Here is a 17865-nt window from a genome sequence, read left to right on the forward strand (position 1 = left end):
CTTTCTAAGTAGAGTATGAGGCACTATTAACCCAAATTATGCATGAAGGATTATTTCAAGAAATGAGAGGGAGGAAGGTGGCAGGATGGTGTTGGAAAGCACTATGGTGTGTGTGGACAACACTGAGTATGTGTGGCATGGGGACTTTTTACCCACCTGGCTGCAGACCCAGCAGGACGCTGTCAACATAGTATGTCATTCAAAACCTGCAGCAGGCTGGGCGCGGTGGTTCACGCCTGTAATCCCAGCACTTTGGGAGGCCGAGGTGGGAAGACCATGAGGTCAGGAGTTCGAGACCAGCCTGACCAACATGGTGAAACCCTGTCTCTACTAAAAATACAAAAATTAGCCAGGTGTGGTGGCCGGTGCCTGTAGTCCCAGCTACTTGGGAGGCTTAGGCAGGAGAATCACTTGAACTCAGGAGCCAGAGGTTGCAGTGAACCAAGATTGCACCATTGCACACCAGCCTAGGTGACAGAGCAAGACTCAGTCTCAAAAATAAAATAAAATAAAATAAAATAAATATATAAAATATATAACTCAGTCTCAAAAATTAAATAAAATAAAATAAAATATAATATAAAATATAAAATAAAATAAACAAAACCCGCAGCAACCCTGAGAACAACATGGCCCTCATCACACTGGCTAATGACTGTGAAGTGCTGACCACACTCACTCCAGACACCGGCCGTATCCTGCCCAAGCTACACACCAGCCAACCCAAGGGCAAGATCACCTTCTGCACTGGCATCCACATGGCCCATCTGGCTCTGAAGCACCAATGGGGCTCACACTCTTCCTATCTCACTCATCTTTGGGGCAGTTTTGTGGGATTTCCCTAAGGAAAGGGTCTATTTTTTAAAAATGGCCCCAAGGCCTACAGTTCTAAATCCAGACCATGTCTGAGCATGAGTCTAGGTTCCTGTATCCCTGCCCCGCCGTGGGACCGGAAGCCCTGCGTCCTCCTCAGTGAAGGGCGGAGACTGCCCATCCCTACAGTGGGTCTGCATCTGGCCCTGTCCCCCTTCGCTCCTTACAGGGCAAGGGAGGCTCTGAAGCTGCTTCTTTCTTTCTTTCTTGCAATTGGCTTAGTTCCTGCTTCTTTTCCTGCCGATGTCACCAGCAAGGAGGGAAGGAGACTCCTCCAACAAGAAAGTCCCCACCCCACATAGTGCCATTGTCAATGCCAGGAATCCAGAAATTCCCAACCCACAAACCACAACAGCCCTCTCCAGGCACGGGTGACCAAAGCTCTCCTTCGGCAATACCTACGATGGATAAGGCACCAAGCCGGGCACTTTGCATCCATCAACTCACACAGCTACATCATTACCAAACCTGGGCTCACCGTTCTTTTAACCAAAGATGGAGGATCCTTTTCCAAGGCTGACCTGCACTCCTAGTTGCCATGGAGAAAGAAGAAACCCTGGTTCCTTCACTGCATGGTTCCTATGAGGCCTCGGAGGCAGCAGCTGCCTTGTGCTTCTCTCTCCCTCTGGACCTCACGTGACCTCTAGGCCTCACTGGACACAGACCCTGTGACTCCAGACAAAGGGTCTGGAACTTTCTGGGGCCCAGTCCAGCAATTCCTGCTCAGAGAGACCCATGGTTTGAAACCAAATGATGCATTTGTGCAGCCCTCCAGTTGTAACATTTGCTCGAGGGTTATGAACTGCAAAACTAGCACTGGACCGGACTCGCTCCTCAGAGCCTCTGAACCCAGTGATGCAGAGACAGATGCAGACCCCGAGTCAGAAACAACACTATCTGGGCAGTGCAAGGAGCTGATGCCGAGATGCAAGGGCTGCAGTGAGGCCTTGGGGAGAACTTGCGGCTGCCAGTTCATTCTGGAGATGGATACAGGGTAGTAACATGAGACAGTGTAGTGGTAGGAGCCCACAAGGTGAGGCCAGTGTGCTGGGTTCAAACACTGCCTCCATCACTTACAGGTGTATGACCTTGGGCGGGTGATTTCACTTCTCACAGTCTCTTTCCCATCCATAAAATGAGGTTAATAGGAGTACTTAAAGCAAAAGTTGTTTTAGGATTAAATTAGTAAATAGATGTAATATGCTTAAAACCACAGCTAGCACCCAATGAATGCTGCCTTTGTGTTCAGGACCACTGTGATTGTTGTTACTATTAACACAAGGAGCCTGCTTAGGTCAGACCTCTGCAAAGATATCGTAGGCCTAGCACCAAGGTTTTCATGGAAGTGTAGTGACTTTCACAGGATATGCTGTTGATGAATAGAGCAAGGTCAAGTTTTACCACGACCTTTTCTCTAGCAAGTTAGCTAAGGATCCACTAACTGCAGACTCAGGTTGTCAGCATGTGTGTCGCTCAAATCAAAGGGAACCCAAACTGGTAACCCAAACCCCAGGCATCTCTGCATACATAATTTTCGCTTCGTTAATGTATTTAGTCAACAAACTTTTGCCAACTTCCTAATGTGTCCGACCCTAGCGTGGCTCCATGAGAAATCAAAAAATGAATCAAGCTTCAATCAATGACCAGTTGAGATTAGAATAAAGGTGATCTCTCTATCCATCCATCCATGCGTCAGTCTATCCATCCATCCATCCATCCATCCATCCATCCATGCATCCATCCATCCTTTGAAACATTGACTAACTTCCATCGTACCCAACCCATCAGGATAGTTGTTGCCCAAACCGAATGGGATGATTTTAGGAGTGTTAGGAAAATGCTCAAGACCTTCCTCCAAATCCTCTCTTACCCCCAATTGGCATTCAGAGTTTTACTATTAAATCTTTATTCCTTAGACTTAAAAGTACCTCCTGGGAGGGACAAAATGTTGAGCCATTATGAGTCATTTACACCTTAGAGTTTAAAACCAGATCCAAGGGCAGACATCGATGGAAACTGAAGGAGCCAGAAGAGTCCCCCACCCACTCAGGGAGAGGATTGGGAGAGAGGGGCTGGAGCCTCGGGGCCCGCCTTCCTACCCCCTCATTTTCCCTGGCTCTGTGTGTGCCTGTGGCCCTGACTCTGAGAGGTGGGAGGGGAGGTATACTGCTAACCAGGCTCCCTGCTACTCATACGTGCTGGAGTCCAATAACTGTTTGATGAACGAAGAACAAATCAATACCTTTCTATTTAGATTTCGTCACATCGTGTTTCTGTGACTTTGCCCTCTGGTCCAGGAAACACTGTTTTATCCAAGAGGAGCCTTGGGCCAGGGTCACAGGGCAGGGAATTTCATACTTCAGCCCAGAGCAGGAATGAATTGTTCCAAAGAAAATCAAGACTAGTGAAAGTTTCACAAAATATCTACAAAATGGAACGTTATGTCCATTTCATTCATTGTCATAGAATAATATCCCTAAAAAATATCGTAATACTTTAAAGCAATTTGGAGTTTACATTTTCTCCCTGTGGGGTATCCTAATACACAACGAATGCCAAGAAATCAAAGCCAGTTGTAAATTAAATGTCATGAACTTGTAGCCAAATCATCTCAAAGGCAAAGTTATAAAAAATAATTTTTAAATGCCCAACATAAAATTATAGATAACATGGGCACATTTTACTATTATGCTAGTACCCCTACATATTCCCATATTCTTAAAATGTTTTTCAGCAAAGGCAATGATTCTATCTCCAAGTTAGTTCATTCCTTTAACAATTTCATTTCAACCTGTGTAACTTCTTTAGGTGGGGTGGAGGATCTAACGAAAAGGTCTATTTCATTGTCAGGTAAAATTCTGTGTGGTTTTACGTAACTTTCCTGGCATAGATAGTGAAATAGTATATCTGGTGGGAAACCTCTAAGGATAGAGGCTCTGGGCTTGTAAATGACCTGAACCAAAGTTGTTTCTGTTTGTGACTGTTCACTTCCAAAGAAAAGACCAAAAAAGCTATGCAGGTGTGGGTGATGTCAATCCTCCGTCAAAAACATTTAACAGATGCTTCCGAATGCCTGCTCCAAGCTCCTGACACTACTAGATGTGCTGCCTTTCTGTCCTTCACCATCCCATTGCCAAGGACACAGGGGCCAGGTTTCTAGTCCATGCCCAGGGCACTCATCCACACCAGATTCCTTCGCTGCATCTTTTTTTTTAAGCACCAACCAGAGCCTGGCAGATTGATGCATGCTATGGAAGACACGCAGAAGCCCAAGTAAGTCCCTGGCCCCGGAGCATCTGTGGTGGGCTCAGTGAGTAAGGGGTGGAAATGCTTGTCATGTTAAATCCATGGCTCTCAGCACACTTCTGAATTCCAGAATCACCCACAGTGATTTTCAAAATTGAAAAGGAACTGGAATTTGTGCCTTGAGAGGGTCCCCAAACCTTGGAGCCACTCAGGGTGCTGGCTTTTGGCTACACATTCCCACCAAGAGATTTCATTCTTGCAATTTTCAAGGCCAAACATCTCCTAATCATAGAATCACTCCTCAAAGGGCTGGAGGCATTCCCAGCCCGGCCCAGTTCCCTCAGCCACCCTCAGGTGCTGCCTTCACTTCCAGAACTCTCCCTAGCCCTCCTGGACATTGTTCTCAAGCAAATGTCTTGACCTTCCAAGAAAGCCACCGTCTTCCATCAGCACCAGCTTCACGGTATGCCATGTCTCTTATCTGCAACTCATAGCAAATTGTCCCTCTTTCCACTCTGTGCTCCTCGACCCATCCAGCTCCACATGCCACCAACAGACCACCCGAATCACTCACAGCTGCAGTTGTAGAAAAAAAGCAAACAAACGAAAGCAGTTGCTCGTTGATCGGTATCGACCAGCATGCTTCTAGGGCCCACAGCAGCCTGAAGGCTGAGAAGCTGAGTCACTCAATAGCAGAAAAACCCAAAGCAGTGTGGGGACAACCACCAGGTGGTGGCTCAGAGGAGGACATAGTCGCTGTGGGCAGGTGGTCAGGGCGCAGGAGGGAATGAGCTATGGATTTTTAGTAATCTACAAGAATCAGGCAGTTCCAGGACACAGGGAAGTGAGTGTAAAGAGCCAATGGACCCAGAGCCAAGAGCCTGGGCAGGCGTGGGCTGGACTCTGGACGCCCTGCAACCCTGCCAGGCTGGGAAGGGGAGGCTTGATCCTGAGGGCGTGTTAGGAAAGAGATGCCCAGGTTCCAGTGTACTGCGCATTTTTTTTCCACAGTGCAGAAATGACATTTCTGGTTGGTCTAGAATGTCTGCTCTGGCCAAGCCACCTCCTCTCATGCTAGTTAACCAAGTGGCACGTGTGCCCACGCAGGCCGTTCTAAGGAACACTATAATTGTCTAGGCAATTTTCTCTCAAATACTCCGGCCTGGAAGCGTCCGGTCAGCAGAAGAGGGAAGGCAGGAGGGTGGCAGCATTCTGGCTGAGTCCTCTTGTACATGGGAGCTGGAGTCCAGCCAGGCTCCAGAGCGGCTCCGGCTGGCAAGGGACCTGAACAGGAAGATGGGACTCGAGGTTTTCTGCATGTGAGTTTGGGGTGAAGCTGTGGATGTGGGGTGGGCAGGGTTGGGGTTGACAGTCATCTGTTTTGGAAGCCCTGAAGCCCCACCCGTTACATATGCCTGCGGCCAGGAGCGTTCTCCAAGGGGAACTGGCTGTGCTGGCCCCTGCAGGAAAGGCAGCTGGAGGCTGGGCTGGGCAGCCCCCGGAGGACCCCACGCAGCCGGCCGAAGGGCAGCCAGGCTCCTAATGAGCCAGGAAGGACAGTAATCTGGTTCCTGAGAGTTTGGGCAGAACTCTTTTCATCGCTTACCAGGCCTGTTTGGGAGCAAGGACTGAATCTGTTGAGTGTTTTGAGGCCACGGGTCAGCTCGGGGAGCTTGGCGCCACTGCCCCCTTCTGTCTGCTGGGACTGCCTCATTTTTCTGCAAAGAGGGCCAGGCGGAACATTCTCCTCCTCCCTAAATACACCCCTGCCCTCCAGCACAGACACATATTAGCATGGCAGAAGGGGTGGGAACGTGATAGATCTCTCTCAGTAAGGGTAAAACAATGGTGCTGAAGAGGAGGAATATCATGCAATTTGAGACATGAGCTAATCCTTCAATCACCTGGGGCCCCACATCCCTAACAGCTGCCACCGCTTCCCAGGATGGGCAGGAGGGACCCAGGCAAAATAGAAAAGGAACCAGGATTAGTGTCCTGAGACGGTCCCCAACCTTGGAGTGCTGTCCTCACTGGCTTTAAATGGGTGCTGGCTTTAATTCCTGCAGTGCTCAAGACCAGACATCTCTTGATCACTGGGTTTCATTTCTGAAGTCTTGGGAAACCAGAGGACAGCTCATCATTGCGCGCACCCAGGGGCTGGGTCCAGGTCTGCTGTGAAAAGATGCTGTCGTCTGGGCTCGGTGCTCATGCCTGTGTCTCTCCGTCACTCACTGGAGTTGAGGACGGGCTTATCTGTTAGGACGATAAAACTGCAGTAGCATACGCCTTGCATGTGCTGGTATCCTTCCCAAAGGGCTTGTCGGTTTTTACATCTATTATCTCAGCATCTTCTAGATGTCTCTGGGGGAGGAGCTATTCTAGTGTAGATAGTCAGGTGAGTAATAGGCTGAGTAGCTTGCCCAAGATTAGTCAGACTTGAAGCCAGCACCAGCCCCCATCCTTATCTGGCTCCAATCTGATTTGCAAATCTCAAGCTTACTGTGTTTTATTCACCCATCTGTATAATGGGTTCAGTGCTTCTTAAGGCATTCGCAGAAAAATCTATAAAAAGGAAGACACATAGATTCTTCCTTTGGTGCTATGAAAAAAAAAGTCACTATTAAATATTTCCTGTTTTCCAGTTAGTTTTATTTTAGATAAAGATCAATAAAATGGAATATGTCCATTTTTGTTTTTAAAAAAATCATTCTGGGCCGAAACGGGTGGATCACGAGGTCAGGAGATCAAGACCATCCTGGCTAACACAGTGAAACCCCGTCTCTACTTAAAAATACAAAAAACTAGCCGGGCGAGGTGGCGGGCATCTATAGTCCCAGCTACGCGGGAGGCTGAGGCAGGAGAATGGCGTGAACCCAGGAGGCGGAGCTTGCAGTGAGCTGAGATCTGTTGCCTATATATCGAAAAAGGTCTTTCATTACACAGAATAAGAAGTCTAAAAGTCTGTTTTCAAGGCTAGTACCGATGTATTTTTAAAATGCAGGTGGTCAGCCTTGCCAGCGCAGGAATGATTCTTGGCGTTTTCAAACTCAAACGTTCCTCCTTCCCTCTGATCTGTGGATTCCTCATTCACACCATTTGCAGGACAAGTGGCTGCCAGGGCCAAGGACTTTTCACTGAGTGGCCAACAGCAACATTGTGTGGGGAATTTTCTACTCCAGGCCATTTGCTGGGAGGGCTCCTGGGCCTGAGCTGCTATGGCCTCCTTCGCCTCTCCCTGTGGGCTGACTCTGTAAAAAGAAAGACGGGAGAAACTGAGGGGAAACACTTCATTCCCAAGAGAAGTATGGGGGGGACCTGCCAGGGTTAGGGGAAGCTCTGAACTGAGTCCCTTGTGCAAAGAGGCAAGTCACTCGGAGGAAGCTGTTTTCTTCTAGGCCTGGAAGTGCACATGCTCGTCTATAGCTTTCCTGGAATAAGAAGAAAAACAAAAACTGAAATTTAGAGCACCAGGTCTGTTTCCACTGGCGGCCACTCTTGGGCACAGGAGACCAACAAAAGCTTTGCTTTCAAAAGGCTCTTCCATGGCAGATATTCGCAGAGACATCAGGGCTACACTTAAATGAAGGAAAAGTAAACATATGAAACCATATTTTTGATTCCACAGAACACTGCAAGAGTGTCTCTGTTCCTTTCCACATCCTAACTCGATGCCTCATTGTTTTAAGGGGGGAAAACCCAGTGTCCAGTTCCTGGCATGTCCATAACGGGCAGGGCCAGCTTCATGGGCACGTGAGCTGTGCAGTTACAGGGAGCCCCGTGCTCAGAAAGGCTTGCGCTGGGCTTGATGTTCTGCAGACGCCATCTTGACATTCTTAATAATTTCTGAACAAGGGGTTCTGTGTTTTCATTTTGCACTGGGTTCTGCAAATTTTCTAGCCAGTCCTGAGAGCAGGCAAAGGTAACCTACAGGGCCTGGTACTCTTCAGAGCAAATGCACAACCTGGCCACTGTGTGTATGTCTAAAGGCTAAGCTGCACCCGCCATGCACTACTTTATCTGCAAGGCCTTTGCTTACACAAGGATTTCTGAAATCTGAAATCTCATATCTGACCCAATTAATCCTAAATGTCTTTATATCAAAGTATCACAGGCTTTCCTGGAAGACTGACCCAATCATGTTCTCACCACTGTGAGTGTATGCTTTAGGGCCTGGGCCAGGAGGAGATTTGTTCTCAAAGGTCATCCATGGGCTGGGAGCAGTGGCTCACGCCTATAATCACAGCACTTTGGGAGGCCGAGGTGGGCGGATCATGAGGTCAGGAGTTCGAGACCAGCCTGACCAACATGGTGAAACCTTGTCTCCACTAAAAATACAAAAATTAGCCTGGCGTGGTGGCGGGCACCTGTAATCCTAGCTACTAAGGAGGCCGAGGCAAGAGAATCACTTGAACCTGCGAGGTGGAGGTTGCAGTGAGCTGAGATTGTGCCATTGCACTCCAGCCTGGGTGACAAAGTGAGACTCTGTCTCAAAAAAAAAAAAAAAAAAAAAAAGTCATCCATGAAAATATAAATGCCTGTGGGGTAACTTCTTGGCCAAGATTAACAGTGAGGGAGGCTCAGTGCCCACGATGGACTGGGGTCCCAGGAAGAGGACCCAGGTTGTAAGAACAGGCTTCCGTGGGGCTCTGGGAAGGTAAGAGCCAGACAGCAGCAAGATAAATAAGGAAACCCCCCACACACACTTTTCTAGATGGCGGAAGACAGGGGCGCAGGGTCACATGAGGGAAGGTAAGATTGTAGCTGGAGAAGAGAATCTTAGACAAAGGCAGTGGGAGAGCCTAGCCTTATGGATAGGTGAGACAGTATTCGAGGGACAGGCCAAGGACAACTGTCCCCATCTCAGAGATCCCAAAGAGAGCCTGCAGTCGGCAGGCAGGCCCAGCAGAACAGACATCTGAACTCTGACTCTCTGTTACACCGTCTTGGACTCTTTAAACTCCTAATAAGACCTTTAAAAGTTATATCAGGCCAGGTACGGTGGTGGCTCATGCCTGTAATCCCAGCACTTTGGGAGTCCGAGGCGGGCAGCTCATTTGAGGTCAGGAGTTTGAGACCAGCCTGGCCAACATGGTGAAACCCCGTCTCTACTAAAAATACAAAAATTAGCTAGGTGCGGTGGCAGGCACCTGTAATCCCAGCTACTGGGGAGGCTGAGGCAGGAGAATCACTTGAACCCAGGAGGCGGAGGTTGCAGTGAGCCGAGATCATGCCATGGCACTCCAGCCTGGGTGACAGAGCGAGACTCTGTCTCAAAAAAATAAAATAATAAAAGTGACATCAGTGAAGCCAGTGGGGCTGGGTGCAGTGGCTCACACCTGTAGTCCCAGCTACTCGGAAGGCTGAGGTGGGAGGATCACTTGAGCTTAGGAGGTCGAGGCTGCAGGGAACCGTGATTGCACCACTGCACTCCAGCCTGGCCAACAGCGCGAGAACCTGTCTCTAAAATACAAATAAAATAAAATAATTTTTAATGAAATAAATAAGCCAGTGGTTCTCAAACCTGGCTGCACCTCAGAATCAGCTGGTGGGGGAGAGGAGCTCAGAAATTCCCATGCACGGACCCTACCCCAGTCAGTGAATCGGAATGTCTAGAGGTGGCCAGGGCATCTGGATCTTTTTAAAACTCTCCAAGGGCTGAGGCTGCAGCAGGAGGGTGGAGAGCCACGGATCCAGGTGACTTCTCCAGGATGTGTCCTCACGTCCCTCCATCCCAGCTTCAACTCCATGGCCTGCTGTGATCTTCATTCCTTTGTGTGCATGCTTATTTCCCTTGGCTGTCCGCCTTCATCATTTTCCCCTAAGAAAACCCCCACCATGTCCAGAGCTGCCTTTTGTCCACTTAGGACCCTCGCAGTGCAGCTGCCAGTGCTGGGAAAGCCTCTCTGGCGCGATGGTCCAGTGGTACCCTCAAGACCACTTGCCCCACCTGCACCCAGCACTGACCAGCACTTGACCCCTTGACTTGGTCCAGGCCTGCTGTCATTCTCCTGGTTGACTGTGCTCTCCTCTGTGCTCAAGCCCCCTGCACCTCGTCCCCCATCTCCTGTCTCAAGACGTCATGTTGCTTCTTATTTCCCTGAGAAACTTGGAGCAATCTCAGAACATGTGTTAGTGTCCACCGACATCTCCCCCAGCCTCCTGCTCCCGCCTCCCCTCCCGTTCTGGAGTGCGCTCTCTTCATGCTGATCAGAGCTGGTCTCTCCATGTGCGCACAGGATCCCTGCTTCCCCTACAGATGTCTCCCTCCTCGCTGGACCGTTTCCTCAGGCATGCGAACATGCTTCCGTGTCTCTCATCTTCAAAACAACAGCAAAACAAAAGAGTCCTCTCTTGCCTACACATCCCACTGGCAGAGATTTCTAACTCCTTTGGTTTTGTTTTTTGTTGTTGGTGGTGGTGTTCTGGGTGGCAGGATGGGGATTGCCTGGGATCCCTTTGGCAATCTGGCGAAGCTGATGTATTCTTTTCAGCACAATGCTTTTAAATGTGTAACATAACACATAACATGCAGGATTATAAAGGAAGTGAATTATAGTAAAACATAGTTATCAAAATATTTTACTGCAATTCTGTTCCTAGTAATGGATGACCTTCCTTATTAATGCATTACATTATGAGGTCTAGCAAGGGTCTTATAAGTACCATTTGAAATTGTGACAATGGTAAATGTTCTTTGCAGGTATCTGCAACGCCTGTAGTGCGATGCAAAATACCATGATCTCTATTGCTGATTAAGGCATAGGCACTGGTCGTATTGCTGTAGATGGCTGCCTCCATTCAGGATTGAAGGAAATGCTAATTGTCAGTAAGAGGTCGATGAAATAGAAGATGTCGCTTTTTTTCCTAGCTGAATTGAAAGATACCCTGAGGTCTATGGGCCCTGGACCCCATCCTAAAACTGTTGCCTCATTTCCTGATTCCCCTGGAGGGTCCAAGTTCTTGAAAGAATTCTCTGGGCTCATTCTCTCCTGTCCCTCTGCTCCTATTCTCTCTTGAATCCACTCCAATCAACTCCACCGAAACTGAGCTTATCAAGGTCTCCAATTTCCTTCATGTTGCTAATCCAGCGATCACTTCCCAGTGCTCAGATGACCTGATTTATCAGATTACTTGACTTGACACAGTAGATTGCTCTCTCCAACATGGAGCTCTGTCTTCCCTCACCAGTCTCCTCTGGGTTGACCGTTCTCTATTGGCCATTCCTATAGCCCACGGCTGGCTCCTCTTCCTCCCTCTATCTTCATCCCTCCCCTGATGTTGGAGGGTTCCTAGAATCAGCCCTGGAGCCCCTGTTCTTCTCTATCTAACGCTCCCTCCAAAGAGCCTCCATCCCATCTTTTAATCCCATCCCATGCGGTGGAGACACAGACTTCTCCAGTTCAGTCCCTCCCTGAACCCTGCACTTACATGTGCAACCATGGTTATCCCCAGCTGGGTAGGCACAGACATCTCAAACTCAGCAAGTCCAGAACAAAATTCCTCTCTTCTGCCCTTCATCCTCTGTATCAGTCAGAGTTCTCCAGAGAAACAGAGCCAGTAGGATGTGCATCTATATAGAAAGAGATCTATTTATTCTAAGGAATTGGCTCACATGATTTTCAAAGCTGGCAAGTGCAAAATCTGCAGGGTGGGCCAGGTACAGTGGCTCACATCTGTAATTCCAACACTTTGGGAGGCCAAGGCTGGAGGATTGCTTAAGCCCAGGAGTTTAAGACCAGGCTGGACAACATAGTGGGACCTCCATCTCTACAAAATATTTTTAAAAATTAGCCAGACGTGATGGCACATGCCTGTAGTCCCAGCTGCTCAGGAAGCTGAGGTGGGAGGATCACTTGAGCCTGAGAAGTCAAGACCAGCCTGGGCAATATAGCAAGACCTCATCTATAAAATAAAATTCTGCAGGGTGGGCTAGCAGTCTGGAGACCCAGGATGGCTGACACTGCAGTTTCAGTTGGAAGGCAGCCTGCTATAGAGCCAAGAAGGGCTGATGTTGGAAATAAAGGTCACACACAGTCTGCTGGAGAAAGTTCCTTGCTCAGGGGAGGCTGCATGCTATGGACTAAACATTTACATTCTCCCAAAGTTCCTACATTGAAGCTCTAAGCCCCTATGTGATAGGATTTGGAGACGGGGCCTTTGGGAGGTCATTAGGGTTCAGTGAGGTCATGAGGTTGGGTGCCCTCACGATGACATTTGTGCTCTAAAAAGAAGGAAAAGAAAGATTTCTCTCAGCCTGTGTGCAAAGAAGAGGTCAGGTGAATTTCCACCAGGAACCAAAGCAGCCAGAACCTTGGTCTTGGACTTTCCAGCCTCTGGCGTTGTGAGAAAATTAATTTCTGTGGCTTAATCCAGCAAGTCTGTGGTATTTGGTTGTGGCAGTCTGAGCTGATGGAGACACCGGTTTGGTTTTTGTTCCAGTCTGGCTTTAACCTGACTGGGTGTGGCCTACCCACGTTATGGAGGGCAATCTGCTTTCAATGTTAACCTTGTCCAAAGACTGACTTCACAGAAACATGAAGAATAGTGTTCAACCACATATCTGGGCACCCCATGACCCAGCCAAGTTGACACATAAAATTGATCATCACGCCCTCCATACCCAGATCTCCAACCCTCTTCAAGCTCTCAATAAATGGCAACTCCATTCTTCCAATTGCCCAAGACAGTAACTTTAGGCACCTGTGTCTCACACCCCACAGCTAAACCACCAGCACCTCCCGCTAGCCTCACCTGAATAGAGAAACTGACCTCTTCCTGGCACCCACCTTTGTCCCACTACCTTGGCTCAGCCTCCTAGCGTCTCTTACCTGAAAGATCACAAGAACCTCCCTATCTGTAAATAAGGATGGCAACATGCACATTGAGATTTGTTTAAGAGTTACTTAAATGCCCATAGAAGCACTTAGCACATGTTTGGTATATCATAAACACTCTGGAACTTTAACTATGACTGTTTTTACTCTTATCATTAACAACTAACAACTTTGGAGCACCTGGGCTTCAAAGCTAAATTTACAAAGAATGAGTTTTAAACCTCATGTTTAATAGTATTTTCCTTACCGTTAGAAAATCTTAGCCTCATGTTTTCATTTGACACATTTTAACCACTGCAATTTATTCACAGTTCAATTCTCAAGTAAATAATTTTCAGAGGCTTACAAAATTCACAGAATAGTTGTCTTATTCATGAAGGTTTTCAGTCAGTTGAGACAATGACCTACTGCTTGTTTGGAGTTTGCTTTGTTTTTCTATTTTGGAGTAAGTCCTGACTAAAGGGGGAGCCCAGTAGGCTCTGCTGGATTTCCAAGGTAAAGCTTCAGCAGGCTTCTGAGTCACCTTATTCAAATTTGGACTCTGCCCCAAATTTGGGCTTTTATGGTCTATGAAACCAAGACATGTTGACTTAAGAAAACCAGACACCCAGCCCGAAAAGGTCAGTCACCAATTTGGGTACACCCCAGCCAATTGCACACAAGCTGGAGACATGAGCCCCCCAAACTCCCTGTGAGCTAAGTGAATGCACACACTTCTTAAGCCTGGAGAAGCTGAGCCATTTGATTACTATATGGGTTACTTACTATAGATTGTGTTTGCACTTGAATTTTCAAATTTGCAGGGGACTTTCCAGATTCTTCTTTCTCCATGTCCTCTACCTTTTCCTTGGATTTTGTCTTCCACACTTTGAGACAAGAAGCTAACCGTGGCTTTGATTTTTTTTTTTTTTTTTTAAAGACAGGGTCTCACTGTGTTGCTCAGAAATGGCCTCAAATTCCTGGAATCATGCAATCCTTCCACCTTGGCCTTCCAAATGTTGAGATTACAGGTGTGAGCCACTGCACCTGTCCTGTTTTTATCAATGACAAATGTGAACCCACCAGATCACACTTAATGCCTGTCCTGGAAGGGGACCCAGTTCTTACAATCACAGATGAGGTTTTTTTGTTTGTTTGCTTTTTGAGATACGATGGCACAATCTCTGCTTGTTGCAATCTATGCCTCCAAAGTAGCTGGGATTACAGGCTTGAGCCACTATGCCCAGCTAATTTTTCTTTTTCTTTTTAGTGGAGACAGGGTTTCACCATGTTGACCACACTGGTCTTGAACTCCTGAGCTCAAGTGATCCTCCCACCTCAGCCTTCCAAAGTGCTGGGATTATAGGTGTGTGCCATGGGGCCTGGCCAAGTGTTTTCTCTGTAATGCCCTGTGCTGCCATTCAGCTTCTCTCCTGTGTTTGTTTCCTGGGGCTGCCATAGCAAAGCACCACAACCTGGGAGCCTGAAACAACAGAAATTTATTCTCTCATGATTCTGAAGGCTGGAAGCTTGAAACTAAGGTGTGGGCAGGCTGGTTCCTTCCAGGGCTGTGAGGGAGCATCTGTCCCAGGCCTCCTGCTGGGCCTCTGCGGGTTGCTGGCGATCCTCCGCGATCCTCGGCTTGGTAACTTCTCGCTCCACTCTCTGCCTCCTTGTTGCAATCTATGCCTCCCAGGCTCACGTGTTCTTTATATTTCCGTCTGCACGTGTCTTTCTATTTCCGTCTTCATATGCCCATCCTCTTATAAGGACGCCAGCCCTATTGGTTTAGGGGCCACTCTATTTTAGTATGACCTCATCTTAACTAAATCTGCAATGACCCTACTTCCAAATAAGGTCACATTCTGAGGCACTGGGAGCGGGGAGGACTTCAACATGACTCTTTTGGGGGACCAGGTCAGTCCATCGCAACCCCCAGATAAAGTCTTCCCACACAACACTTAACCGTTAGTCGTCTAATAATCAGCTAAGGCTTCAGGAAGTGTTTTTATGTGGGTTTTGGGGGGTATTGTTTTTTGTTTTTTGTTTTTGTTTTGTTTTACCTTTTTAGTATTTTTTTTTTTAATCTCAGATGGCAAGTTTTTAATTACCTGCACCTTGAAAAATGAAAAACAGCAGCAACGTAACAAACCTGCCTGACTATCTGGTCAGGAAAAATCGCTCTGAAAAGGCACCCATGTATTGAAGCAAACGAAACTCAATCATTTCATTTTAAAATGTTGATCTACTGCATTTTAAATGAATTCTGATGAAATTTGGTGAGTTGAAATGAGAGAGATAAGGCCTCCGGAAAGGGTTTTAATTTTTGTGGTCATGGTCACTTAAGTTTGTAGTTTTCGGTAAATCAATAGGTCATTCAATCTTACTGGGCTGAAAACAGCCTCTGTAACCATTTAACTGCACACCATGGTTTTCATTTGTATTAACATAAACTTTTCTTCAAATCAGTTCTTGTTATAAAACAATAGATTCTTATCTCTTCATCCAAAAGAGAGGGGAGGGGTTCATGGAACGTGTCATGTCCATATAATTTTGAGTAAGATATTTCACGCTGGTTTTCTCAAATAATAACAGCAAGCAGTAACTGTCATGAATAGTAATAAGTCGTAGTCATGTAAGTGTCCTGTCTCTGCCTCTCATGGAAAGACTTCATGTGGATGGCATAGAAAGTCCTCACACATTTAAAATCTAGATGCCTGCCGGTCTGAAAAATAACCCAAGGAAAGTTACAGGAAGTTTGGAATAGTGATGAAGAAAGTTTTATTTTTAGAGCCACAGCATAGCCCATCTGAAATGAATATGAAATGGTTTTTCCAAGGTACTGCTTGATCACTTTCTCATCATTCTTACATATTTCTGTAAGATGCGCTAGAAATAGCCCCTCTAGAGTATCCCTAAGCTTCTTGAAAAGATACACATTTGTTTTGCAAATTATTAAGAAACAGAGTGTCCTAGATGTCCTTAGGAAATGCTACTTGAGGCTGGGCACGGTGGCTCACACCTATAATCCTAACACTTTGGGAGGCAGAGGTGGGTAGATCACTTGAGGCCAGGAGTTCGAGACCAGCCTGGCCAACACGGTGAAACTGCATCTCTACTAAAAATATAAAAATTAGCCAGACGTGGTGGTGGGGGCCTATAATCCCAGCTACCCAGGAGACTGAGGCAGGAGAATCGCTTGAACCTGGGAGGCAGAGTTGCAGTGAGCCAAGATAGTACCACTGTGCTCCAGCCTGGGTGACACAGCCAGACTCTGTCAAAAAAGAAAAAGGAAGGAAGGAAGGAAGGAAAGAGAGAGAGAGAGAAAGAAAGAAGAAAAAGAAATACTAGTTGAAGTTATTTCATGCAGATACCTCATAGCATAAGAATTCCTTTCTTTTTTCTGTGTTGGGTAGTTTTGCTAATATATCTCATCTAGATGAATCCAAATCTCCGTTGAGTTTATTTTTAGTTCCCAAATTCAAGCATTTATGATTTTGATTGTTGTTTTGTTTTGCTTGAGACAGAGTCTCACTCTGTTACCCAAGCTAGAGTACAGTGGTGCAATCTCAGCTTGTCCCGACCCGCGGGACAGTCGAACGGGCCCTGGAAGGGGGAGTGGGAATGGAGGAGACAAGAAAACACGAGAAATGGAGACAAGACAAATAGCCTGATCAAGTCTCGTTTAGTAATGGTGGTGCGATGCTTTATATAGGCTGGCAGGGGAAGAGGTTGGGCCAGGGCGGTGACGGGGGGCCGGGTCTTCTCAAATTACAATTGCGCATGCACCGGGGGTTTGTAATTTTCCGGGGCGCGGGATCGCACCTGCGCCGTAGGCTGCATATCTTTCTGGGCACGAAAAGGTCGGCGCGGGCGGGAAAGGTTTGGGTGCGCGCGGGAAAGGTTTAGGCGCCCGAGGGAAAGGTTTTAGGCGCGCGCGGGAACAGGTTATAATGAAGAACCCGGAAATGTGCCATTTTGTCTCCGTTTTGCGGAGATCAAGCAACAGAGGTCGGCTAACTCCGGGCCTTATGGCTCCGGACAGGTCCCCCTTTTTTTTATATATAATTGTGGCTAGAAGATTGTCCCTCGGGAACTGCGCCTGTCTTAGGTTGGAGTAATACATCTCATCACTGGTACCCGTCATGGGATTAGGCAGTAGCTTATGACGGCCCTCCTGTCTTAGGTTAGTGAGAGATGATGCTCTCTTACCCGTCATTGGCTGTCCAGTTCAGCGCATAGGGAAGGTGGTCATAATGGGTGTGAGTATGAACCACCGCGACCTTCTTGTTCTAGGCGATGATAATGGACCTGTATAGGCTTCGCTTGGATAGCCTCGACTTGCTGCTTAAGGAATGTCATGAGCTTATTGAAGACCAAAGGTCCTACAGAGAGTAAGAGCAATAGGCAAAGCAGGGGGCCCAGGAATGGCATAAGATAGGGCAGGGGGCCCAGGAATGGCATAAGATAGGGAAGGAGTCCATGGAACCCAGTCCAAAACGGGTTATCGGTTATTTCTTTTCGTCGTTTTTCTAGGTCTTCTTGTAGATGCCTGATTTTATCCCTGACAATCCCGGATTTGTTGGCATAGAAACAGCACGTCTCCTGTAAAGCCAAGCAGATGCCTCCCTGTTCTGCAGTTAGTAAATCTAGGCCTCTTCTATTTTGGAGCACTACTTCTGCCAGAGAATCTACCTGATCTTGCACATCTTGTATAGTACTTGAGATGGCCTGCATATCTGAGATCAATTGGCGAGACAATTTGGTGTATTGAGTAACAGAAACCCCTAGGCCTGTAGCCCCAGTTGCTATGGCAGTAGTGATGCCTAATCCTGCAGGTAAGGGGATGAATTGTATTGCCCTTTTGTTTCTTCCTAAAAAGTGATCTATAGCTGGGATAGGTAGAGGTTCATCTCCGGGGATAATGTCTCTG

The 17865-nt window shown here is 47.3% G+C and overlaps 1 protein-coding gene across 3 annotated transcripts in view; it reads left to right on the forward strand.

Annotated features, from left to right (window-relative positions):
- CLDN14 (claudin 14) overlaps positions 1-17865 on the forward strand; it is a 131948-nt gene that overhangs the window by 98694 nt on the left and 15389 nt on the right. Inside the window, exon 1 of one of the 3 annotated variants that reach the window (XM_023191321.3) lies at positions 4811-5438. The exons of the other annotated variants lie outside the window; for them this stretch is intronic. The gene's annotated coding sequence lies outside the window, so the exon portion shown is untranslated. Of the gene's footprint in view, positions 1-4810; positions 5439-17865 lie in introns of those variants that run through there. 3 annotated transcript variants of the gene reach the window in all.

This window comes from Piliocolobus tephrosceles, chromosome 19 (assembly GCF_002776525.5).
Source record: "Piliocolobus tephrosceles isolate RC106 chromosome 19, ASM277652v3, whole genome shotgun sequence".
NCBI classification, from domain to species: domain Eukaryota; kingdom Metazoa; phylum Chordata; class Mammalia; order Primates; family Cercopithecidae; genus Piliocolobus; species Piliocolobus tephrosceles.